The following is a 25137-nucleotide window of genomic DNA, read 5'->3' as shown; positions in this document are numbered from 1 at the left end:
ACTGCTTTGCCATTCTGTTCAGTCATCTGAGCTATAGGCTTCCTTGGCTGGGGGGGGAAAAATGCAGGAAACGTGACCTGTAGCTCGAAAAGCAATTTGAATTCTGAAGTCCAGAACAACAGCAGCAGCAGCAGCAGCAGAGGAAGAGTAGTAGTAGTAGTAGTAGTAGTAGTAGTAGTAGTAGTAGTAGTAGTATGGATTTATATCCAGTGGTGGGATCCAAAAATTTTAGTAACAGGTTCCCATGGTGGTGGGATTCAAACTGTGGCGTAGTGCCAATGGGGCTGGGCGGGGCATTCCGGGGGTGTGGTCGGGCATTCCGGGGCGGGGCATTCCGGGGCGAGGCTGTGGCAAGGACGCAGCCACTGCGCCGGTCCTTGGGCAGGAAACGAATGCACGCAGGCTGCCACGCACGTTGGTGCACCTCCTGCTAGACTGCTTCAAGTTCTGAATGCTACTGATGAGAGGAGGGGCGTAAAATCACCAATTAGTAACCCCCTCTCGGCACACACAAATAATTAGTAACCTACTCTCGGGAACCTGTGAGAACCTGCTGGATCCCACCTCTGTTTATATCCCCCCTTTCTCTCCTGTAGGAGACTCAAAGGGGCTTACAATCTCTTTGCCCTTCCCCTCCACAACAAACACCCTGTGAGGTGGGTGGGGCTGAGAGAGCTCCGAAAAGCGGTGACTAGCCCAAGGTCACCCAGCTGGCGTGTGTGGCAGTTAGTGCACAAGCTAATCTAGTTCCCCAGATAAGCCTCCACAGCTCAAGCGGCAGAGCGGGGAATCGAACCCGGTTCCTCCAGATCGGAAGCAGGACTGCTGTTTCGCGCCTCTGCCCCACCCCTCTGGGTTCAGGGGGCTCTGCCCCGGCAGCACGCCCTTTTGCTTCTGGTTTCCTGGCCGCAGGACCAGCTGTCCTCCCTCCTCACCACAGACTCCTTCGGGCACCAAATGGCTGAGGAAGCGGCTAGGGGAGGAGCCGGTTTTCCACGAAGGGGAAGCACCACAGGGCGGACACGTTCAATCTTTTTTTTTTTCCAAAGGTCCCTTTTTGAAGCAGTCATGCTTTTTTAATTATTCAAAGGGGTAAAAAAAGATCCTGTCTTGTGAGAAGCATCAGCCACCTTAGGGCAGGTAGTTGGAAAGATATATAACTCTTTGTCGCCGTTCCTATCGGCATTCACCCCTTGGCCTCCCTCTTTATGACTTTACACCCTGGAGTGGTGTTATAGCTTCTGAATGTGCACATACACACACACACACACATATATATACACACCGAGGGTTGGAAGTGCGATCTGCGGATGTTTTATTTATGAATGGCAGGCCGATCGCATCCCGGAAAACATGCATTTACAAAGAGATACAGGTTTTATGAAACCCCATTCTGTTGGTTTAATAGCCAAGCCACCCAGCCATAGAATAATAACAACGCAGAAGGCAAAGGCATCGCCGTCTCTAGAACCTGTTCCAAGTTCTCTCAGATGTGACTAAGTGCAGGAACCTTCCAACCGTCCAAAGTTAATAAAAAAAGGGGGGGGCCCGGCAAATTAAGGCAGCCTCAAACCCCCCCACTCTCCAAGGAAAGGACGGACGGGCAGAGAGAAAAGCACAAAAGTTCCAGCTCACTAAGGAACTCGGCAATTTCTTAACTAGGCAATTGAAACTGCTCATATCCATTTTTAGATCCACGGTCAAGCCTTCCACGTACAGACGGAGAAACAGGGAGGGAAACAGCGTCTGCAGATGCTGGAGAAGGCTGACGAAATGTGTTTTTTCCCCTTGGAACGGCATCTCACATCGCCAAACTGCAACCTGCTTTTGAAACTGGCCTCGACCCAGGCCAGGACCTTTACGGCCCTGGCCCCTGCCTGGTGGAATGCTCTGCCTCCAGCTGTCCGGGCCCTGCGGGACCTTGGTGAGTTCCGCAGGGCCTGTAAGACTGAGCTAAGCTCTTGCTCTCCAATATTCTTTGGGATTATCCCTCAGAAATCTAGCCCTGCTTTATACCTGGAACAACTTGTTAATTACCATTGCAGATGGGTCATGACTAGAGCGAGGTGTAACTCTTTTCCGTCAGTACATCTTCAAGGTCGCTTCTCTAATATTCCACAAAATAAGCGTTGCTATCGATTTTGTCCTGATACAACTGATACACTTTCTCATATTCTGCTTCACTGTTCAAAATACAACAACATTAGAACTGATTTGAGAACTGTATGACCAACAGGATTTATGCTCCTTTCTGATAAGATAAAAATGGCTAAGCTTCTAAATAACTCTAATGTTGAAATCTCTGAAGCTGTTGCTATATTTTTGCTCTGTGTACTGCAAGTTGCGCAATAATTACCTTCTTACTGTATTTGGAATTCTTGACACACACCGGTTTTATGCCTAATAAAGGTTTTGGATTTGGATTTTGGTTATGACTTGAGGGGCCCAGCACCCAGCAGACTACCAAAGCAGGAGGCTGTAAAAAAGGATGAGAGCAATTCTCCCAGGACCTCTTGCAAGGCAGACTTTCGCTCCCCCCGACAATGAAAATCTTGGCAAAACCTGGAGCATAGTTTTGTCGTAAGAGTGGTTTTCTCCAACAGATGCCATAAATGCCAACGCCAAGGCCATTCCAGTGGCTGCAGAGGTCAATACACTCAAGCCTGACAGGAATACCAGAGCACGCCAAATGTCAGGGATTCCCGCCCGTCATTAAAGCCTTCATGAAATGGAGCTAAGCGTGACAACGGAAGGAGGGGAGAAGTTATCTGCGTGACTTGCCAGCATCTGCCGGCTGTCAGAGCTGGAAGCAAAATTTAGATTTAGCGTTGGTTAACTTGTGGAGAAAACACAATCAACAAACTTTCGCCTGCAATAAATTAGCAAAGTTTTATTGTTTGGGTGTCAGGGAGAACTCACCATTAACTCTTCCGGAGCAGGCCGTTCCTTGGGCTGTTTTCTCATGCTGGAGACCAAAGAAAGAAAAAAAAGACGGTGTATTTTTTAAAAAAGGACTATTTTCTGCATTCACTTAAAATGTGGAAGGTTGGGTTTTTTTTAATCACCAGTTTTGATTGACCACTTTTTTTTTTTTAAAAAAGAAAAGAATTGGCCTTATGCATAAAACGTGAAGGATGAGTCTTAACTCGAGAATGCCTGGGAGAATGGCAGGCATAAACATATTTCAATCAATCAATCAATCAATCAATCAATCAATCAATCAATCAATCAATCAATCAATCAATCAATCAATCAATCAATCAATCCATCCTTCCAGCTTCTCTTCTATTTCAAAGCTTGAGCCATAAACAGTGACACCACCAAGAAGAAGAAGAAGAAGAAGAAGAAGAAGAAGAAGAAGAAGAAGAAGAAGAAGAAGAAGAGGATGAAGAAGAAGAAGGAGAAGGAGAAGAAGGAGAAGAAGAAGAAGGAGAAGGAGAAGGAGAAGAAGAAGAAGAGGAGGAGGAGGAGTTTGGATTTATATCCCCACTTTCTCTCCTGCAGGAGACTCAAAGGGGCTGACAATCTCCTTGCCCTTCCCTCCTCACAACAAACACCCTGTGAGGTAGGTGGGGCTGAGAGAGCTCCGAGAAGCTGTGACTAGCCCAAGGTCACCCAGCTGGCGTGTGTGGGAGTGCACAGGCTAGTCTGAATTCCCCAGATCAGCCTCCACAGCTCAGGCGGCAGAGCTGGGAGTCAAACCCGGTTCCCCCAGATTAGATACACGAGCTCTTAACCTCCTATGCCACTGCTGCTCCACATTGCCCACATTGCATGTTTGGGGTCACTTCCTACACTCAGGATGTTCTTAAGGCACCCCCCACGTTGCCAAGAGGCGTGCGTCCCAGCTGCACGCCACTGAGACCCGCCCCCTGGCCTCCATGCAGGCCAGCTTTTGGTCTCCCCAGGCCCTGCTCCCGAACGCCCCCACCCCTCCTAGTCCCGCCCCGGCCTCTGGTGCAGAGGGGTGCCCAAGAAGGGGTTGTCCCTGGGCGCCATTTCTCCCTGATACGCCTCTGCAGACATACAGGCTCTCCAGTAGCGCCAACGCAAAGAACCAGAAGTTCTTATTGGCGCAAGGGTGCAAATAACCACGTTGAAGTGCTCAGGTAACCGAGCCCCGGGTGGCCTACTGGATGCTGTTGGTCCTGCTTTCAGGTCACTCTAGGGATACAGAAACCGGAAGAGCCCTCCTGGGAGAAGCACAACAGCCGTTTTCTACCAACGGTGCAACAGGCAATGAGGGAACCCTCCCCACGTCCCTCACAGCCGGAGCAGGGAGCTGGCATCAATTCTACAAACTTTCCTCCAAGCGACACACAATTGGGGGCTTTCTGGAGAATGCAATGCCGCTTCCGTGGGCAGCTGTTTCAAGAGACATTTTGATTTCTATGACTGGAAAGAAAGAAAAGTGGATGCTTTCCAATCGTTGTAAACTTTCCTCCACTCAGACTCTCGTGAGTGGAACGAAGGCAGTCCCTCTTCGTTTGGTCTCGACAGGCAGGCAGCCACGGCCCAGCCCCAGCCTCAAGCAAATCCGTCCCTCTCGGTTCAGATGGCTGGACCGCTCCGTCAGTGACCTCTTCGCTCACCTGCAGCTTTCTGGCTCTTTCCAGGGCCCCTGGAGCAATGCAGAGCTGGCCTGGAGAGCCACTGCGGCACCAGCCCCAAAGCAAAAGAGGGGGGTACAGAAACCGGCATCTGTGGCAGGACCCAATCCTTGGGTTCTCGTCTGTGTTGGACGGTCCATTATCGCTAGTGAGCAGTGGCTTCAGGCAGGGCGGGGGCTCCTTCTGCACTCAGCCTGTGGTCAGCTTCAGTGGAACCTCAGGTGGGGTCGCGACTGGGGCCCGCTGTTTCTGAAACCCGCCCCCCCCAGGACTTGCTCCACCTCCACCACCACCTGCACCCCCAACTGCATGCACTGCCCAGGGCCACCAGGGGGAAAGGGTGGTGGGAGGTCTCACAAGTGGGCAGGAAAAGGAAATGCAGGCTGGTGAGAGGGAAGGAAGGTGTGACCAGGGTGGGGGAGGGGGGCTGGAGGTAGGTACAGATGGGGAGGGGGACCCTGAGACCTCTGCACCTAAGCAACCTTCCCCAAACCTGGAACCAGCGCTGGCTTAGTCGGATCCCTCCCCCATCTCTGTTCACAGACAAGAAGGAACTCTGGAACTCAACCAGATCCGCCTGTCCGCTTCGGTTGCCGTCTTCCGCCAGAAGGCGAAGAACTTTTTTTTGTTTCTTTTGGTGTTCCCTCAACCATCCTTCCTCTCTAGCCAATATTTTTATGTTTGGTATGTATTTTTTCAAACTTTGATCCGCATTTCAATTCTGGGTGGGTTTTTTCACACTTTAAAAAATGGTTTGAAGGAGGTGTATTTGGGAGGAGGTGGATTCCAACGTGAATTTTTTTTTATCATGTCTGTTTTAAATTGGTAGCTGCAGTGGCGTAGGAGGCTAAGAGCTCATGTATCTAATCTGGAGGAACCGGGTTTGATTCCCAGCTCTGCCGCCTGAGCTGTGGAGGCTTATCTGTGGAATTCAGATTAGTTGTGCACTCCCACACACGCCAGCTGGGTGACCTTGGGCTAGTCACAGCTTCTTGGAGCTCTCAGCCCCACCTACCTCACAGGGTGTTTGTTGTGAGGGGGGAAGGGCAAGGAGATTGTCAGCCCCTTTGAGTCTCCTGCAGGAGAGAAAGGGGAGATATAAATCCAAACTCTTCTTCTTCTTAATGGCAGGACGCAAATGTAGTCAATCAACAAATGAAATGAGAACTGAGTCACCTGTGGATCTGGTTCTGCTTGCTACAGACCAAAAGTGTGCAGGAAGAATCACTCATCGAAAAAGCCACGGTTGCCCAGGGCAGCCAGTGGCGCTGTGCGGCGTTGCATGTGCCTTCCGCCAGGGGCCATGCCAGCTCTGACTGCCATCAGCAATGACAGCGCAGAGGTGGCAGCGAGCAGGTCCGGTGGATCACTCCCCTAATAACCGTGCACAGCCCAACTGTGGGCTGCATTCTTGCAAGCCGCTCAAAGCCGCCCTGGCAACAACACTCGTAATCTGACATTCCGAAGTAGCTGGATCTCGTGGGAGAACGAGGCTATTATCTGCCATCATTCACGCTTCAGCCTGACATCTGTGGACATTTCTATGGAGGTTTGCCCTCCTCTCGCCTCAATTAAAAAAATATAAAAACAATGCGCTCTCCGATTAATCTCTGGGCGCAGACAGAAAGGTGCCGGCTGTCCCTTGTCCCTTACTTTTCAAGAGCAGGAGAGATCGCCCACAATTACGACTTGTGGTACAAAAGCCAAATCTACCCCAAAAGTGGATCAGTCTTATAATAAACATAAACCTTTGTATTTATTATTTCAATTAACTGGAAAGTTCCACTGTTCATTTGTTTATCGGAACGCTGCCTTTTGGGACATTCCCAGAGAACGGCTCTCTCGCATCTGTTTCAGCCGGCATCCTCTTAGCCTATCCAAACGATTCACCCTCTCAGCCCCAGATCACCTCCTCAGAACTGGGCTCTGTTGACACCCATCGAATTTTTTTTTTGCATCCAAAGAAATGGGGAATTGAAACCAGGGAACGAGGGGGGCGTCTTCTGGGGCCCCAGGTTGATTGTGTGCCCCAACGCATTTTAACACAAGTTGCCCTCTTAATACCGTAGTAACCTGATCCTGCGCTGTACTGAGCACTCTTTTCTTTTACTGGGCTTGAGGAAGGAAATGGTTTGTAGTCCTCCTTTCCAAAGGATCAGATCTCAGCCTGATTAAAAGTGGAAGGACAGGGCAGGTGTAATTGAGGGGCCCGCCATCCCCCCTTTTGGGGGTAGGTTTTAAATTGGGGTTTCTGGACGCCTCTTGTTTATTTTTGTATCAACTGTTATCCGCAGTTTTATATGAGTTTTTAGGTTGTTTTATTGATGATTATGGGATGGAGCCTATGTATTTGTATTTTGTGTATGACTTGCTCCTGCTGATGTTTGAATTGTGCTGTTCACCGCCCGGAGCCCTTTGGGGATCAGGCGGTATAAAAATCGAAGAAATAATAAATAAACAAACAAACAAACAAACAAACAAACAAACAAACAAACAAACAAACAAACAAACTGATGCCCTTCCAAGTATGACATAATCCCCTCCCTCCCTCTTATGCTAAATTATACCCAAATTTCTAGTTTGATCCAAATGTTCATTTTGGAAAAAGAAAGAGAGGGGGGAAATCCTCCTCTGTCCCTAAAGTTCAACCTTTTTCTTATTGCTTTAGGGCTTGCTTATTAGCTTTTCATATAAGTGTGGCATTAAAATGACTTTCCCCTATTCATTATAATAGGCTGCGTACAGATCTTTATCCTTTTGGTGCTTAGGATATTCCTTCTTTAACACAGATTCCTTTAAAATTCTTCCTCCCAGTTAATTGAAGTGGCCCCCTATCAAACAAGGTGGCTCACGTGGAAGCAACCGAACGTGCCCTACGGTACGGTTTAGAAATAGAAACGTGCCCACTATCGAGAACAGCCTCTCAAAGAAGAAAACCCATAAAACCATTTCTAAATGAAAAGCCAACAAATCAATCATGTGCACAGTTTAGCTCATGTTAAAAGGAGAGACAGGGCTCTCTCTCTCTCTTTTTAACATAAATAATATCGGGATGCCTGAATAATGGCTATAAATATGATTATCTGTCATTCCTCTTCCAGTGATTTAAAAATACAACAATAACAAAACAAAACCCACACACAGCTAGCTCCTGGAGAATACACCCAGGTCCCCAGTCATTTATTAAAACAAGGAGGGGGGGGGGTAAACATTCTCCCTCCGAAGTACTTTTATGACCCTTTGTGTAAATAACGTTTACATAATTTAAACAGTTTGTGGAGCTTTGCCGGCCCAACTGCCCAAGGCCTCCCCAGTCCCTGGCGTCTCTGGAAGGATACCGAGGAAGCCAGAAGGTCCTGTGGAACTGTGGAGTTAATGGCATGTATCATTTACATCAAGGGCACGGAACATTTGCAAACGAAGCTTACCATTGAGTGATGAAGTGTACAAACGGCTCGGAGAACTCCCCAACCGGAAGGACGGGCGATTCCTGCAATTGGGTTTGGATTGGGGGAGGACAGAAGGTCAGGGGGAGGGAGGGGAAACACACACACACACACACACACACACACACAGAGGGTGAGAGACGGGAGACAAACCAGAGAGGGTGAGCCCCATTTGTTAATTGTGTAGCTGCTTCCAGACTGAAAACCAGTCGGCGGGAAAGAAAGGGAGGACGTCTCAGGAACATGTTAGGAATCTGGCATTTGGAAGTAATGAATGTTACACAATGGGTAAAAAACATGTGGAACGACGACCGACCGAGGGGAGCCAAGAAAGGGACAACGGTAGCCACAGGGCAGAACCAAAGGTGGGGAGAGTGTAAATGAGAAATTAATGATTATTTAAGTAACACCCAAATGGTCTTGTAATTAACAAAGAGCCGGGAAATTATTCCTGCACCGATCTTTGCTTCCTGCATCCTAGTTGCTATTTATTTACACTTAGCAATCCCAAATCTTGTTAGATTTAAGGAGGAGAGGTGGAATGGAAGCGTGGGTGGGTGGGTGTAAAAGGGGGGGGGGGAATGCTGGAAAGATAATATTTTAAAAAATTAGAAAACTGTGAGTCCAATTAACAGAAAACCCATCAAAACAAAAATCTGCCACTACGTTTCTAACAACGTGCGTGAAACTATCGGGTTATTTTAGGGAGGAGTATTTCGCCGGCGCATGGGGGATTTGCAAATTGAGAGACCCTTCCCTCCCCCTGCCCCCCCCCCCTGCCCCACCAAGACTGACAAGAGAGATTTGCTAGTGTTTATAGTGTAACTGCTCAGGATGTAATGAAATTGCGCTGCACAGTACTTTAACAGTCATCTCATTAGACCTACAGTTGGAACACGAGAGCCACATAAAACAGGAGTCAGCTGCAAATGACTCTCTTCTCATCTATTCTCATTTGCTATTAAAAATACCTTTCGGCGGCTTTTGCTACCGTCTCTTCCCCCTCCCCACGTTTGCGTCCCCCCAGCCCTGAGTGCTCCGCAAAGTATGATGCATGCACCTATTTAAATTAACAAAGGAATGACTTATTTTAATCTTGTAGTGCTTTGGAGCGCTTTGGCCATTTGCAAGAGCCATACATCATCCCATACAACCTTGCAGTGCTGCAGGCAAGAAACTCGGGAGCGTGCCGCATTTGGTGGGCGCCAAACAATTTCTCTCGCACACAACTGTGTCAAATGCGCGTGTGCTGTTCATTACGGGGGGGGGGTTGCGAAGAAAATAGCTTTGATGCGGTGTTGTGGGGGGTGGGGGAGGGAGAATTTATTTTTTAATACGAGATGATGAGGGTGACGATTAGCAGCACCTCCGCGATACCCACCAGCCCGCCCGTCGTTATCAATGGCGGCAGGAAGACGCGGCCGGCGAGCTGCCGACGTGATTAGTAAATATACATATAATTGCGGCAGCCAATTATCAGAAAAATGAGAGTGGTAATTACAAGACAGAAAATTAACTAGAACTCTTATTAAGGCTTTGTTTCCGATTCAAACAATCGGAAATTGCAGCAAAATACAATTTAAATCAAAAGTAACTGAAGAGGAAACGGGAAAGAGCATTCCGAGGCCCGGTTTGTGATTCCCGCCGTGCAGAAAGAGCGGCTGTGAACTGGTACGACTGAACCGGCGGTGCAGGAAACCACGGCTCTTCCGCAGCCCGCCTGCAAAAGGCGTCAGCGGGAGGTGGCGGCGGTATACAAATGCCACATCTTAAATTGTAATTTGAGTGCCTCACTTAAGTTATCCAGATAACACCCATGTAAGGTAGGCCGATATAATGATTTTGCAGGACTGCAGCGACACTAGTCCCGAGTGGGTCTAGAACAGTGATGGTGAACCTTTTCGAGACCAAGTGCCCAAATTGCAACCCAAAACCCACTTATTTATCACAAAGTGTCAACACGGCAATTTAACCTGAATACTGAGGGTTTAGTTTAGAAAAAATGGTTGGCTCGAGACATGCGTTACTCGGGAGTAAGCTTAGTGGTAGTCGGTGACTTTGCTTTGAAGCAACTGTGCAACTCTTCCAACGGGTGAATCACGACCCTAGGAGAGTTTACTCAGAAGCAATTCCCATTGCCAGCAACTGAGCTTACTGCCAGGTAAAGGATCATGCTTTAGTTCTTCTCATGAAAATCAATGGGGTTTAACAGTGCTTAACAGGGTTGCCTACACTGCTTCCCCAAAACTAGGTCTTAGGTTTAATGCTAATAATTGAGCCCAGCGGCCCAGGCCAGCCTAGATGGGGGGGGGGGGGGAGACTCTGTTTGTGTGTGCCCACAGAGAGGGCTCTGAGTGCCACCTCTGACACCCGTGCCATAGGTTCGCCACCACTGGTCTAGAACTAGTGTCTTATGGATGCAGCTCAAGCAAGTTCTGGCTAATCCTGAAGGTGGGACCTGCGAAAGGAGTCAAACTGCACCCAAGCTTCCTATTGGACAAAGCCAGTCAGCTGACTCTCCCTGACCACTATAAAAGCTCTACCGAGCCATACTGCCCACTGTCAAAGCAACTCTGGACACTGAAGACCTCTGCGGGAACTCTCTGAGATAGGCTGTGTGTTTCTTCAAGCACGCCAGTTTTGCCCGAGGCGACCAAGTCGGGTGATAAGGCGATATTTGAACCGGGGAATTTGCATCACCGTGGGGGACGCGCGGAACGTATAAAAAGGGCCACTGCAAAGATGCATCAAGAACAGCACCACAGTTCCTCCAAAGGACCCTGCTGCGCCCAGAGCAAGCCCCAAAGCAGAACGGCTTCCTTTCGATTTCCCCCTTCCCTTTAGAGGGCTGGGAGGGACAAGCCCGGAGGCGGGGTGGGGTGGGGGGGGGTCGTCAAACCAAACCGATTTGTATACACACAGCCTGAGAACAGAGAAGGGTGAAGCCGAGGGGGGGAATGGGGGGGTCGGTCGCCTGTGTTTTGAGTGATGCCTTTGCCTGGTGAATAATGAACAGTTCAGGCAGGTCAACCCATTACAACGGAAACTGTTTAATTATTAATTATGCACAATCTATGAGCAAAAGGACAAGTTCAGAATGTTTAATATGTGGGGGGGGGGGACGACTCCAGCCAGACCCTCGCTTGGCATTTCGCGATTAGCACTCGTCAGAGAGGAGCTCAAGCAGAACCTGCAAGCCCTAGCGAGGGGAGGAGACGGGTGCGGGGACGGCCACGCACGGAGGCCTCCCCCTGATATTGCACCTGCAGAGGCAGAGAGCCCCCCCAGGGCAGAGAGCTGGGGCATTTGAGCAAATTTGATGGAAGTGGTAGTCAAGCGGTCACCCGGCAGTGGCAGCAGCAATATTGTCAGGGACCCTCCTGTGGCGTCCCCCCCCCCTCGCCCGGGCCCTTTGGGTGGTGTGTCCTTCCCTCCTCCCTAACCCGGGGGTTGGTCTCCCCAGATGACGACTCTCCCAATTGGCCCAAGGGCCAAGAAACCACCGCGCCCACAAAGAACTGGGTGTACGGGGCAGCCCTCGTCCACGCCACCCTCCTCCTAGCAGGCCTCCTTGCCTCCCTTCCCCGGTCTGGCTTGAGAGTTCGCACCGTCCCTCTCTCTCTCCCTTGATGCTTCATAGGGAGAGGTGTTTACAGCTTGCGTGAACGACTCCCACCCTGTTACTGCACAGGGTGGGGACCAGCTTGAACCGGGGTCTAGGTTCCCAAAAGGGGTCTGGGCTTCAGGGTCCTCTTCCCTCCTTCCCACTTCCCACCCTGGAGCTGTTCCTTTCCCTTGTCTCTTCGCACCCCCACCCACATTCCCTGCTGCTGCGGTAGCTCCAGACTCGCCCATTCCCACTTCCTTATATCCCTTCTGCCCTCTCACTCCTCTCCCTCATCCCAGCTGCGTCTCCAGCCCATCTTCTCCAGCCACCTCAGCTGTGGGCTTGCTGGGCCTCAGCCTCCTCTCTTCCCTGCCTTCCCCTTTGAATCAGGCCTCTGAGGCCTTTAAGGCCTTCACCCTCCCTGCAAGAGGCTCCTCTGCAGCCTTCCCATCTCCCGCAGTACCAGCTGGTGCGGGACTCAGTGGGGCAAGTCCGGGCGCTGCAGCCGAGCCCGGACACCTCCAAAATCCTTTGCAAGGCTGATCTTTATTTTTGAGTATGTCCTTCTTTTCTAGGCCACCGTCGTCCCCAAGAGGGACTCCAGGCAGCTGACACTGTTCTCTTCTCCTCCATTTTATCCCCACAAGAACCCCGGGTGACAGGCCCAAGGTGGTCCAACGAGCTCCACAGCAGAGCAAGAGATTCAAACTTGGGTTGCCCAGATCCTTGTCTGACACTCTAACCACGGCACCCCTGTGTTTCTCCTGAGCATCCAAACACACACATTTCTCTATGTATTCATGACCTGCATTTTTCAGTATGGAATAAATAACCCATTAATAACCTACATCAGGAAGATGCAGAGATTAAAATGATCAGACCAGATAATCCACTCAGCTGATATACAGCAGGTCGGGTACTTCCGGATGGTCTCGCAGGCCGAGCCCCAATTTCCCACTCTCTAAAGTAACTTGGTTGCTAGAATCTGTCAAAAACAACAGAAGAATGTTGCTATCACTATGTAGACCACAGGTGTCGAACTCACAGCCCTCCAGATGTTACAGACTACAGTTCCCATCATCCCTGCATCATGCTGGCAGGGGATGATGGGAACTGTAGTCCATATGCAGCAGTGGCGTAGGAGGTTAAGAGTTCGTGTATCTAATCTGGAGGAACCGGGTTTGATTCCCCGCTCTGCCGCCTGAGCTGTGGAGGCTTATCTGGGGAATTCAGATTAGCCTGTGCACTCCCACACACGCCAGCTGGGTGACCTTGGGCTAGTCACAGCTTCTCGGAGCTCTCTCAGCCCCACCTACCTCACAGGGTGTTTGTTGTGAGGGGGGAAGGGCAAGGAGATTGTCAGCCCCTTTGAGTCTCCTGCAGGAAAGGGGGGATATAAATCCAAACTCCTCTACTTCTTCTTCTTCTTCATCATAATATCTGGAGGGCTGCGAGTTTGACACCTATGATGTAGACCTATGGGAAAGGTTCAACAACTGGAGGCAAAATCCAACCATCTCCCAGCAGACAAACCAGGGGCAAGAGAAGGGCACAGAGAGAATGGTGGCCATAGCACAGGGACTCAAAAGACAAGAACGTAAGAGCACTCCTGCTGGGTCGCACCAACATTCCCTCGAGCCTAGAACCATTTCAAGAGGTGACTAACCTGCTGCTCCCAAAAGGCCAACAAGTGGGGCACAGAAGCCAACATCTCCCAATGTTGTTACCTGTACAGGTATTCCAAATGTAATTCCCTCCAATTGGGTCGTCATAGCCTACAGGCATTGATGGAGGCCTTTCCTTTGGCAAGGCCTTGTGCAATTATTTCGCTACTTTAGTCTCTGCTCCACACTTCTTTCATTCGGATATTTGGCTGAGTTCCACCAGAGCCAGGGCCTCCCTGTTGGATTCACAGGTGTCAAGCTCGCGGGCAGGGGATGATGGGAACAGTAGTCCATAACATCTGGAGGGCCACGAGTTTGACACCTATGCTTGATGGAACCCACTCCCGAAGGACATCACAGCCCTGTGGGATTTAAATAACTTTTGCAGGGCCAGTAAGGCCAAACTGTTCCACTGGGCTTACAACTGAAGATGCCGATCCTAAACCGTAACGTCTTGGTTACCTCCTCTCTCGCCCCATATGATCTAGAACCGGGGTGGAGGCAGAACTGGTAATTGATGGGGAAGGTTTTGAGTCACCATTCGGGTATCTGTTATACAACGGAATGTTTTAATTTACTACTTTATTAATATGGCTTATTGGTTGTTTTAAATATGTGTGTCAGCCGCCCTGAGCCCAGCTTTGGCTGGTTATTGTTGTTGTTGTTATTGGTATCATACTAGTTGCTGACTCCTGATCGCTTGACTCCACGTCTACTTGCACCTTAATGTCCAATTCTTATAGTGCTGACTCTGGAAAGACTGAATGGGTACCATTCGGCAAGCATTCTGATGCCACCTCCAATCATGCTGTGGGACACAAAGATGCACAGGAAGCCTGCCAAGGCACCATCTGGAGATATCCCCACTTGACTTCCTTGGTGAATGTCTCTGCCTGCGCTTGGCCTCCAAAGCTGTGAACCTTTGCAGAACCCATTCTCATAGCCACATGCCTGCTGTAGGAGCCTTGCACAGAGCAGAGGATTCTGGGCCACATTCAGGGTCCATGTTCAGTTCATGCTCAGCTCCAGCCAGGTTTCACCTATTGCTGGTGTCAACCAAGAGGGTGGGGCTTGCCAATACTGGAGATTCTCCCACGCTTTTCCAGCATGGCGAATTCCAGAGGCTCTGCCGCCACTACCAATATTACCAACTGACTCTGGTGAGGGGTCTGCAACCTGTGGCTCTCCAGAAACAACACCTGGTATGTGTGTTTTTCCCTTGCACAACGAGCAGAGCGGCACAGAGGCTGAACACAGGGAAGCTTACCTGGGCACACACGCGTGGCTAAGCTTGGTAGAGAGAATCTCCAGTATTGGCTGTTGGAAGAAAGGGACTTTATGCTGTTTCCTGCCTCAACCTATAGAGGGTTTTTTACTAGATAGCCAGTGACTAGAAAGGGACCTAGGAATTTGTCACCTTTACTCTATCATGCTGGTCCTATCCTTTGATGTAGACTGATACTCTCAGGGACTTCCTCCCTTGCTTCCGCCTCCTTCTCGGAACTCTCCATCTTACTTTCACCATGCCTAGTGAGAGGATGCGGGGCAGAGATTAAAGTAGCGAAATAACTGCGCAGGGCCTTGCCAAAGGACAAGGGTAAATAAATGCCTGTTGGCTATGATGACCCAATTGGAGGAAGTTACATTTGGAATACCTGTACAGGTAACAACCCTTCCCAGAGGTCCTGCTGCCATTACCCATATTCTAACTGAGCAGATAAGTGCTAAAAACATCACAGAACAAGACTGTCCAGGAGAGACTGACAAGGTTTTTGGAGTACGGACTTTCAAGAACCAATGCCCCTTTTGACTCTCAAAAGCTGATTCTTTCAAAATCTTGTTGGTCTTTAAGGTACCAACATGGCTACGCTCCTCAAAAGAAAAATCTAACAGATGACTGAGGAACTCCTGGGAGGCTTCCAAGGGATTTCAGGGTACGCTGGAACAATTTGCAGCCCCCTGGGCTATTCTTTTAACAGCGGCTGCTGCAGCCTTTTCTCTTGCCAACCGAGTTCCATTTTTGTCAGTTTTTTGTTCTTGCAGCGAAAAACACAGAGGCATTCTGCACAGTTCCTCTCCCCTGCCTTTAAATAGTTCAGGCACGGCGGCATGAAGCGCCATCAGTACCTGACTCGACCAGAGGGACTTTGCCGGGAAAACTGAACCCATTTATAGTTCCCTTGCACCCCACTGTAAAAGCCCCGTGCGTTCTTATTGCTTTCTTCATAAAACGCTGCCGCAAATAATCAAGCATGACCGTTGACACCCGCAAGATTGAGTTTTTAGGAACCATTAAATGAGTTTGGCCTCTCGGGAAGGTTTGTTTCTCAGGTTGGTCTAAAGGTAATTATTCAGCTATTCCTACCTGTAGTTTTACCTTGTCCCCATATAGCCTTTGAATCGTGCACACGGGTAAGGTCACAATTCCTGGCTCCAGTAAAGAGAACAGCAAAAAAAACCATTCGGGGCAGGGCAGACGCGATGATGGATAGATACATCCTGACACTTGACTCTCTCCTGTACGTATACATTTAACATCAGGACGACAGAAGTATACTCTGCGCTCCCCATCACACCTCTCCCTAAAAACAAGTTCATGTTATTTCTGAAAATGCACCGTCCAAATATCAATGTAGAGATTTTAACTCGTGAAAGAAACACGGCCAGAGAGCGGCAGCAACTCCGGTCTAATTCAGTGTAACCGACAGCAATCTCGAGAAGGGCCCGTTTTTTTTTTTTGTCCACATCCGATCGCTTCAGCTTCTACAGAATTTTTAAACGAAGGCCTCACTTGTCAGTTTTATTACTTTCGGAACCACGCAGGTGGCTGGGGGCACCTGTGCCGCCACTAAGGAGCGCGCTCCTCTCCAAAAGCGGCTGGATCGCAAAACACCCAAGATCTCGCACAAATGAACGCCGCTGGTCCCGAGGTCAAATGAAGACTGAGGCCTCCTGTCCTTCGTGTTGCGTTCAGAGCGTGCCAAGATTTCCTCTCTCTTTAAAGTCTGGGAAAATGCTGTGCCTGGCCGGGATGTCCAGCCTTTGGCCAACCTTGCCAAATATCGGAAGCTAAACTGGGTGGGCTCCGGGAGTTAGTCCTTGGAGGGGAGATGACCAAAGAAGTCCAGTGTCTTCATGTAAAAGCAGGCGAGGGCAAACCACTTCTGCTCTTCTCTTTACGTTGAAAATCCTACGGGGTTGCCTGTCACAACGCCAGGAATTTGGGGGGGGGGGGTTTCCCCACGCCTGTTTTTTAAATCCTGGGTTCTTTTCCTCCAGATACTCAAAACCACTGAGTGTTCCAAAGATTTCATTTAAAAAAACAGAAAATAAGAAACGCTCTGATACAGATATTGCTCAGCTAATAGCATTGCTTCATGCAGGCTTTGTGTCAGACCTGGGCTCTGGAGCTGCTTTCTCCTGCCAGGTCCGGATTGGAATACCCTTTGTTCCTTCTCTTTGGTTCTCAGGTAAATTCTGTTTCCTGGCTATGCTGTAATCCAGTTCTTTGTTCTACCACCGTTTGGCGACTAGCTTCCTTTCGGGTAATTCATCCAAAGCCTTTTGGTTTCCTATCCGGAGATCAAAGGCCCTTGTCGGGCTAGTGTGAATCTGCCCGACAGCTGTGCCCAGAGCGACCTCTTCACGTTGCCAGAAGTCCACTGCAAGCTGACGGCACTTTACACACTGCGAAGGGTCAACGTTCAGCAGAGGCCAATTTACTGGTGGTTCCTGGCCCCTCAATGATGCAGCTGGCCTCCACTCGGGCCAGGGCCTTTTGAGCCTTGGCCCCTGCCTGGTGGAACACTCTTCCTCCAGCTGTCTGGGCCCTGCGGGATCTTGGTGAATTCCGCAGGGCCTGTAAGACTGAGTTGTTCCACCGGGCTTTTGGAGTGCCCAGCTGCTGATTGAGGTGCCCCTTCTATTCCTCCGGTTTCGGAGTCCCCCTGTCATCTAGGGGACCCACTTTTTGTTCTGTTTCCCCCTCCTTGGGAGGGTTTAATTGGGGTTATTGCTGACGCCATTTTTACTGAATTTACCGCTGTGTTTTAAATTCTTAAATTTAAATTATTTTAATTTAATGGGGTTTTTGTTTGTATATATTGTATGTAGAATCTGGGTTGTGCACCGCCCAGAGCTCTTCGGGGGTTGGGCGGTATAAAAATCCCATAAACAAACAAACAAACAAACAAACAAACAAACAAACAAATAACTGGCAACATGGACCAGGGGACTGACTGACATCCAGGGAAAGGACTGCCCCCCTGCTCTGCCCTAGGCGACATCACAGGGGGCCGGGCCAAATATCCCCTTGCCCTTCAGAGAGCAAGTGGTCAGTCTGCCCATTTCACCTCCACCCTCGGGGTCTGGGACAGAAGTCAAATGCTCCTAAACTGAGGGCTGATATGGATCATCACTGCACCAAGTTGGGAAACGTGCACCTGTCATGGAGGCGGGGGGTGGGTGCGGGGGGCGGGGGGAACTTGCTGTGCAAGAAGAGCTGCAGACTGAAGGAGACGGGAGCAGTTCCTCCCCCCCCCCCCGTGCATTTAAGGCCCTTCCCAGCCCTGAGCTGCTCTCATGAAGTTGCCACAGAAGGGAAGCATTTGGCCCGAGATCATCAGTTTTAGAACACTAAACACTTGTAATAGCTAACGCTCGCACTGAAAACAACAGCAGCTGCACCATACCGGAGAGCAAACAGCCCTTCTCTCATGAGGTCCTTATTTAGAAAGAGACACACACATTAGCACAATAAGTGGGGACTATTATTCTCCCCCAACAGGGCTGCATCTTAAAAAGAGCCCAGGGAAGGGAGCAGAAAGAGAATGAAGCAGGCGGGTGGGGGGGGGGGGGGCTGTAGCACAAAACAAGGCAGCTATCGAGCCAACATGAAAAGGAGAACAGTAGGGCACCCACTGGGGCCTGGCGAGAAACGGGAATCATCTTCTGCGGAAAGCAGGGAGTCGAAAAACCAGCATGCCGTTCATTGCGCTATTTCTGCACAGAATGGAGCTGAGGAGCAGGTGGCATTTTTCAGAACTCATTCGTTCTTCCTCCCAAGAAAAAACACAAGCTTATAGTCCTCATGGAGGGGGAGGAGAGTTTGAGAACCCAGGTTGCAGGTCCGATCAATTGATCGGTAGGCGCTCCATAAATAAGGAAAGACTGGCAATGATGTCATTTCCCCCACCAGGTGTGCTTCTCGGAAGGATGCCGAGGGCCTGCGTGGAGATTCACGCAGCGTCTTTGGGGGGAAGACATGGCCCTTCTGCAGGAAGGGCTGGATTCGTATGTGATTCTGATTGCCCTGAAGGAGCTCTTCACACCAGCAATTTGAACAATCCTTATATAAAGCCATGGTGCGACCGCACTTGGGAGTCCTGTGTTCAGTTCTGGTCGCCACATCTCAAAAAGGATATCGAAGAGATAGAAAAAGTGCAGAGAAGGGCAACGAGGATGATTGAGGGACTGGAGCACCTTCCTTGTGAGGAGAGGCTGCAGCATTTGGGACTCTTTAGTTTGGAGAGGAGACGTCTGAGGGGGGATATGATTGAAGTCTATAAAATTATGCATGGGGTAGAAAATGTTGACAGAGAGAAATGTTTCTCTCTTTCTCACAATACTAGAACCAGGGGGCATCCATTGAAAATGCTGGGAGGGGGAAGAATTAGGACTAATAAAAGGAAACACTTCTTCACGCAACGTGTGATCGGTGTTTGGAATATGCTGCCACAGGAGGTGGTGATGGCCACTAACCTGGATAGCTTTAAAAAGGGCTTGGACAGATTGATGGAGGAGAAGTCGATCTCTGGCTACCAATCTCGATCCTCCTTGATCTCAGATTGCAAATGCCTTAGCAGACCAGGTGCTCAGGAGCAGCAGCAGCAGCAGAAGGCCATTGCTTTCACCTCCTGCATGTGAGCTCCCAAAGGCACCTGGTGGGCCACTGCGAGTAGCAGAATGCTGGACTAGATGGACTCTGGTCTGATCCAGCAGGCTAGTTCTTATGTTCTTTTGTTCTTATGAAGGACGTGATCATTCAAAGAGGAATTCTCAATTCAGTGTACCACAAGTGATCCGGGAAGCGATATCTGCAAGACCCTGCCTCTCTGACTTCCTCGAAGTCCTCCGCTAGGCCCACCATGAGCAATCTCCTGTGCTGGAACTGAGCCCAAGCATGTGTGACAGAAATGAACACGCATCCTGGCCTTTTCCTCCTTTTCCCTAGTACCACGTGATAAATTGATGAAGGCCAGGACCCAGCTTCTGGGGCCCCGGACAGCACCTTGTGCACTGACGGTGCTCGAAAAATAAACAGCCATGCAATGCCGGCTAGCCTCTACCCGGGCCAGGGCCTTTGCAGCCCTGGCCCCGGCCTGGTGGAACGCTCTCCCTCCAGCTGTCAGGGCCCTGTGGGATCTCAACGAGTTCCGCAGGGCCTGTAAGACTGAGCTGTTCCGCCGGGCCTTTTGGGAGGCTGGTCACTTTATAACATCAATAGATCCTGCCGTTTCCCTTCCCTCTTTTTCTTTTAGGGGACTTGATTGTAGGTGCCATCTGTTATGCTGATTTAGTGTGCTGCGTTTTAATGGGGTGGGGTTTATTTTGTATAGAGCCAAATTAATTAATATTTAACTGATTTTAGTTCTTGATTTTATTGTGCTCTATTTATGTCTGTTGTTCACCACCCTGAGCCCTTCGGGGGAGGGCGGTATATAAATGAATGAATGAATGAATGAATGAATGAATGAATGAATGAATGAATGAATGAATGAATGAATGCTAGTACAGTGCGGCTTCACAGTTCATAACCTGACAATCCATGCAAATGCACCCAACGTGTTTGAAGGACTGGCTTACACAAGGTGGTCTGCCAGCTGCAATCATCGATTAAAAAATCATCCCAATTTGTGTTCTGGTTCTGTTGCTTTAATTCTGGCCACGGTCCACTTCCTATGATGGCCATCTGAGGCGCGGCATTTCCTGATGCAATGAGAAAGGGAGCCATCTAGTGGCAAGGAGGCCACCCGAGACCAGACCAACTAGTCCCGTTCAGCTTCTAAGCCACAGAACTGCACTTCAGCGGGGTGGGTTATGTTCCTGACCTACACCGCTGCACTCGGAGGGGATGAGTGGACCCCGGTCACCAGGACGAAAGGAAGGGTCTCTGACTGGCTGTGGAAGGGCAGCTCTGGTCACCATCAGAAGTCAGGTGGTCAGTCAGCAGATGAAGTGCAGAAGTGCCGAAGCGGAGAGTGCGTGCACTCAAAATAGCCCAGCCAAGCGAAAACGAACCCCACAGAATTCAGTTAAAATGAATGCGATAAAAAGCCAGCAGAGTGCAGCGATTAGAGCATAGGCGTCAAACTCGCGGCCCTCCAGATTTATGGACTACAGTTGCCACCATCCCTGCATCATGCTGCATCATGCTGGCATCCCTGCATCATGCTGGCAGGGGATGATGGGAACTGTAGTCCATAACATCTGGAGGGCCGCGAGTTTGACACCTGTGTATTAGCGGGTCAGAGGAGGATGAGTGTTGAATCCCCACATGGCCATGGAAGCTGGCTAGGTGACCCTGGACCAGTCTCGCACTCGCCACTTAACTCCTTCACGTTACCCTTGAACACAACGCGTGGAGGTAAGAACAGGAACAAGACAGCTGGCCCCAGTGGTGGGATCCAAAAATGTTAGTAACAGGTTCCCATGGTGGTGGGATTCAAACAGTGGCGTAGCGCCAATGGGGCTGGGCGGGGCACGACAGGGGCGTGGTCGGGCATTCCGGGGGCGGGGCATTAATAATTTCTCTGTTACTGTAAAAAACTCTTACTGTTAAAAAAAGTTCCTAATTTCCTGCTGGTGTCTTTCTGTCCATAATTTAAACTCATTCTAGCAAGTCCTATCGTCTACTGCCAACAGAAACAACTACTTCTCCTCTAATTGACTGCCTGTCAAATACTTCATACTTTCAAATACTTAATTTTGTTTCTAGAAATCAAAAGTAGGAGACTTTCCTTAAACAAGGAACTTTACCATATTTCTAAGACATGTTTTTAAAACAGCCCAACAGGGAGAATTATCCCGTTTTCTACCTTCGCTAACCAGCCACATAGGAAACAACAGGACTTTATGATTTTTGGGCCTAATGGGATTTCTAACGGAAAAGCAGACCCTCTCGGCACACACAAATCATTAGTAACCCACTCTCTGGAACTGGTGAGAACCTGCTGGATCCCACCTCTGGCTGGCCCCAGGGGCATAACGAGGCAGCCCTGGGCAAACTGTAGCCCTGGGCAAAACCTGAGTTGGATGCCCCCCCTCCCCCCCATGGGCGGCCACTCCACCATGACCAAAAAATCTTTTGCACCAGGACATTGGTGCCTGCAGGGGGTTCATTTTTAGACATATCAGCAACTGTCCTTATGGTACCTCCAAAGTTTGGTGCAGTTTGGTTTAGGGGGTTCAAAGTTCTGGACCCTCAAAGGAGGTGCCCCATCCCCCATTCTTTGCTATGGGGGCTACCCTTTGAGGGTCCATAACTTTGGACCCCCTGAACCAAACTGCACCAAACTTGGGGGGTGCCATCATCTCCAGATGATACCCTGAAAATTTGGGCCGATGCATCACAAATGCACCCCCTGCAGGAACATCCTAGAAATTTGCCCAAGAATTTTAGTTCTGCATTGAGTTTTCTGCATTGCTGTCAATGGGGGGTTGCAGGCTGTGGGGGGGGGGCACATTTCTGAAGGCACAGTCTCAAAACTTTCAGAGTCTCATCAGGAGACTACCCTAATGATACCCCCCAAGTTTGGTGCAGTTTGGTTCAGGGGGGCCAAAGTTATGGACCCTCAAAACTGTAGCCCCCATCTCCTATTAGCTCCCATTGGAAACAATGGGGGATAGGGGCACCCCTTTTGGAAGTCCATAACTTTGGACTTCCTGAACCAAATCTCACCAAACTTGGGGGGTAGCATAAGGACAGTCTCCTGATGATACCCTGAAATTTTGGTGCCGCTAGCCTAAAAACTGCATCCCCTGCAGGCCAAAAATGGAAAACCACTAAAATACCCAAAAACGAACCCAGCATTTTGATGCCCCCCACAAGGTGATGCCCTGGGCAGCTGCCCACCTTGCCCAATGGGCATTACGCCAGTGGCTGGCCCTGATCTCTGCCTCTGCATGGTTGGCTGGTGGCCTTCAAAGGTGACCCTGCAGAGGAAATCACTGCAAGAACACCCCCGTTCCCTGACCAGCGCTGCTGGCTCTGGAATCTTGAGGGTCATAGGAAGGGGGAGTTTGCCAGGTGACCCCTGCAGACAACTAGGTGATCGGCAGAGGCAGAGCCGGCACGCATGCTCCCGTTCTCCCTCCGTGTGGACGAGTTAAGGTTGCTGTGTGGATAAAATGGAGAAGGGGATTCTGTAGGTTGCTTTTGGTACTGCTGGGGAGAAAGGCAGGGTGGAAATGAAGTAAATAAAGTATCTTTCTGGTTCTCCAGAGAAAGAACAGTAGCTTGACAGACAGCCTGACGACAGAGGGAGCCAGATAAAACCTAAACCTGGTGCAAACATATGGGTACACAGATATGAACAGGAACTCTGAACTACACTGACACAAGGAACAGAGAGCTCTGATGACGTCCTGCAGTCCAGAGAGTGACCTTCTAAATTCAAAGGCTAGGACAGTGGTGGCGAACCTATGGCACGGGTGCCAGAGGTGGCACTCAGTCCTTTCTGTGGGCATGCGTGCACAGAGTTCATCAGGGGGGGAATCACCCCCCCAAACACCCCTAGGCTGGCCTGGGCATGATCCTTTACCTGGGAGTAAGCTCGATTGCTGGCAATGGGGCTTGCTTCTGAGTAAACCCTCCTCGGGTCATGATTCATCCATTCGAAGCGTTGCACAGTTGCTTCACCAAGCTTACTCCCGAGTAACATGCGCCTCAGAGCCAACTGTTTTTTTCTAAACTAAAACCTCAGTATTCAGGTTAAATTGCCGTGTTGGCACTTTGCGATAAATAAGTGGGTTTTGGGTTGCAGTTTGGGCACTCGGTCTCGAAAAGGTTCGCCATCACTGGGCTAGGACCAATCCCTACCATGCCAAAGACTTTCCCCACCATCGAAAAGCACAGCTGTGTTGCACGCAGGGAGCTCCAGACAAGCATTGGAATGTTCATTTTCTTACTCAGTCTCTGCACCAGAGCAAACTCTCCCCCTCCCCCTCCCCCGCCAAGTATTTAGGGTCTCTGGCTAACAAAAGTCCAAATAACAAGTCCTTCCCATTCTGCTTTTCCTTCTCTTGGCTAAGCCAAAACGATTTGCTCTTGTATTGTCGAAGGCTTTCACGGCCGGAATCACTTGGGTGCTGTGTGGTTTCCAGGCTGTATGGCCGTGTTCTAGCAGCATTCTCTCCTGACGTTTCGCCTGCATCTGTGGCTGGCATCTTCTGCTTTACTACCATCAGATCCTCTGAAGATGCCAGCCACAGATGCAGGCGAAACGTCAGGAGAGAATGCTGCTAGAACACGGCCATACAGCCCGGAAACCACACAGCACCCAAGATTTGTTCTTGTTGGACAAACGTGCTCGTGTTTACAATTCAACTCCAACTCCTTTTAGTGGGGCCACCCTTTGCAATGCCTTGTATGCACCCGCTGAAGCCTTCCTCGTTTAAAGGATGGTTTTCGTCTCTTCACTGCTACCACATCTGGCAGGAAAGAGAGGTGATCAATTAACGAGAAGGCCTCTCTGCCATCTGGGGGGGGGGGGGGAACCCAGACTTCCCCAGAAACGCGTCTGCCTTTCCCGAGGATTTCCCAATAGGGAGAATCAGAGAATGGCCCGGTGCGGGACAAGGCCGGCCGGTGCTCGACAGCTCTGAAGCAACTTGTCTCGCTGTTGAGGACGTTAAAGCCATTGTGCTTCATTAGGAAACAAAATATAAGCTTTCCAGTCCATTAGGAATGACTTTAGGAGTGAAAGCGCATAAGAGGGCGACTCACCTCATCAACAATGCACTGGAGTAACTGCAGAGGCTGTGATAGAAAGGAGAGAGCGGGTGGGGGGGGGAGAGAGGAAGAGAAGTATTAAGCCATATGCAATATCTTTACAGTGGAGCAGAAAGGGGAGGGGGGGGTTACGCGCAAATCATTAATGCAATAAAATATAGCAAGATTAATCAACAACAGCAAATTCTTACAAAAAACACATCGCGGCTCAGGATGTCCTATTATTTCTAATGGTACCTAATCTAATACAGGCAGTTAAAGGTTTGCATTTTCTGCAAAATGCAATTTGCTAAGTTTAAAACAAGGCACCCAAGCATGCAGCGGAAGCAGCCATCAGGAAAAAGAGAAGTGAATTTTTTCCCCCCAAACTCATAAAGCTTACCATTAAAGATCCCTGGTTTTTCTGAATCTGAAAAAGAAGAGGGGGGGCGGGGGGGGAAGAGAAGAGAAGAGGCAGCAATATGTAATTAGCATGTCATAATCAAAATGACTCACTTGGACACATTATGATCACTGAGAGAAAATTATTGTATCGCTGGTGGCAATTTGTGGGCATGTGTTAACACAATTTACATAATGAAAATACACAAATGTTAATAGCTCGCTTCTCATTTATAGGCGAAAGTCAGCGGAATGTTAATTTCACACAACACTTTTTAGTACCCTCCAGGTTGTATTAGAATAGGGAGAAAAACCATAATCCATTTCAAAAGGCTGTTTACGATTCAGATATAAATAATGTTTTATATTGCTAGATTGTGAACACTGCGCTTAATGTTGCAATCACCGCTAATGTTAT

The 25137-nt window shown here is 49.5% G+C and overlaps 1 long non-coding RNA gene across 1 annotated transcript; it reads right to left on the bottom strand.

Moving 5' to 3' along the window:
- Nucleotides 1-2913: 2913 nt before the first annotated feature.
- Nucleotides 2914-24751, bottom strand: LOC125424759. The gene is made up of 4 exons (XR_007243273.1): nt 24721-24751; nt 24333-24365; nt 8039-8100; nt 2914-2965 (listed from the first exon to the last, which is right to left on the bottom strand). It is a non-coding gene; the product is annotated as an uncharacterized LOC125424759 (long non-coding RNA).
- Nucleotides 24752-25137: the final 386 nt, after the last annotated feature.

Source organism: Sphaerodactylus townsendi, linkage group LG17, assembly GCF_021028975.2.
Source record: "Sphaerodactylus townsendi isolate TG3544 linkage group LG17, MPM_Stown_v2.3, whole genome shotgun sequence".
In the NCBI taxonomy this organism is placed as follows: Eukaryota; Metazoa; Chordata; class Lepidosauria; order Squamata; family Sphaerodactylidae; genus Sphaerodactylus; species Sphaerodactylus townsendi.
Note: the sequence above shows the minus strand (reverse complement) of the source record. Positions and strands in the feature narration are given on the sequence as shown.